Source organism: Octopus bimaculoides, chromosome 4, assembly GCF_001194135.2.
Source record: "Octopus bimaculoides isolate UCB-OBI-ISO-001 chromosome 4, ASM119413v2, whole genome shotgun sequence".
NCBI classification, from domain to species: Eukaryota; Metazoa; Mollusca; class Cephalopoda; order Octopoda; family Octopodidae; genus Octopus; species Octopus bimaculoides.
Window position 1 is genome coordinate 137,391,210 of NC_068984.1, and position 1,476 is coordinate 137,392,685.

Genomic DNA, 1,476 nt, shown 5'->3' on the forward strand with positions numbered 1-1,476 from the left:
GTTATATACCATAAACAAGTATAAAAAAAATAGAGAGAAGATGTTGAAACAGAAATAGGTTTATTATAAAACTGGATTCAATGCATACGTACGTTTCGAAAAACAATGCAAAAAATTTAAGAAAAATTAAAAATCATAATGATTAAAATTATAATTGAAAATAAACAATTAAACAATTAAAATTAAGAATAAAAATAAAATTTAAAATTTAATTTATACATTGTCATTCTCATCAGTGAAAGGATCTTTTGAAGGACATCAGACAAGTTTAATAAGATGAAGTAATAGGAGATAAAAAAATAAATAAAATGAAAATAAAATAAGACACAATAAGAGAACATAGATGGGGCAATAGGGAAAATCTGGTAATTTACAAACGAAGTTGTGAACGGGAAAGACAATGATATCAACAATATTACTGGTGAGAGAGACGAAAAAGAAAAATACAAAATGTATATCAATGCGTATGCAAATGCATGTGTGCAGTGAAACTATAACATAAGAATGAAACGGATGTGTTTAATAATAATAATAATGATAATAATAATAATAATAATGATAATGATAATGATAATAATAATAATGATAATAATAATAATAATAATGATAATAATAATAAACACCGTTATAACCGAAATACAGTGTAAACAAAGCCACGTGTGTCCATTAGAGTATAATGTACTCTAATAGACACGCGTATTTAGTCTAGAACGGTGTTTATTATTATTATTATTATTATTATATTCTTATTACCTGTTTTGGTTGTTTTTCATGAATATGATGAATCCTTATTAGAAATCATCTTTTCTCTCTTTTTGGATCCCCTCAAAAGTTTGAATTGTTCTTTTCGAACTTACCTTTTCTCCTATATATTTATGTACATTATATATTATATGTATATACATATATGTACTAATAAATACTAATAGGCGCAGGAGTGGCTGTGTGGTAAGTAGCTTGCTTACCTCACACCTGTTCGGACGTGTTTTTTAGCTGCTCCTGTCGCGTCGCTGTATGCCAGCGTCGTGAATTTTTGACGCACAACTACAGGTAAGACTTTTGTGTTTTTTTGGATTTAGTGGGGGTTTGTTGCTCGTGTTTATTTATATTTATGTCGAACAAGAAACCTCCACTGAGTTCCACGCATTTGTTTGCCGTAGTTGTGCTTAAAGTCTCACTTAGCGGTGAGAAGTGTGTTTTGGGGGCGTATCCCGCCTACAAAAATTGTGAACTTTGTTTTTGTGTTCCTGTTGCTGTGTTCCTGCTACTATTTAGTTGGCCTGGAGTACTGGTGGCCGGAAGACTGTATTGTGAAATTTTAGTTACCAATTTTTGTTGAATTTATTGGTGAGATTTGTGAAGCTTTGTTCCGGTTGCTACACCAGTCGGCCGGGAGTACCAGTTGGCGGGAAGATTGAAGTTGCTGTGTTTCGGACTGTTTTCTTTCCTTCTTTCTTCCTTTGCTTTTTTTTCTAT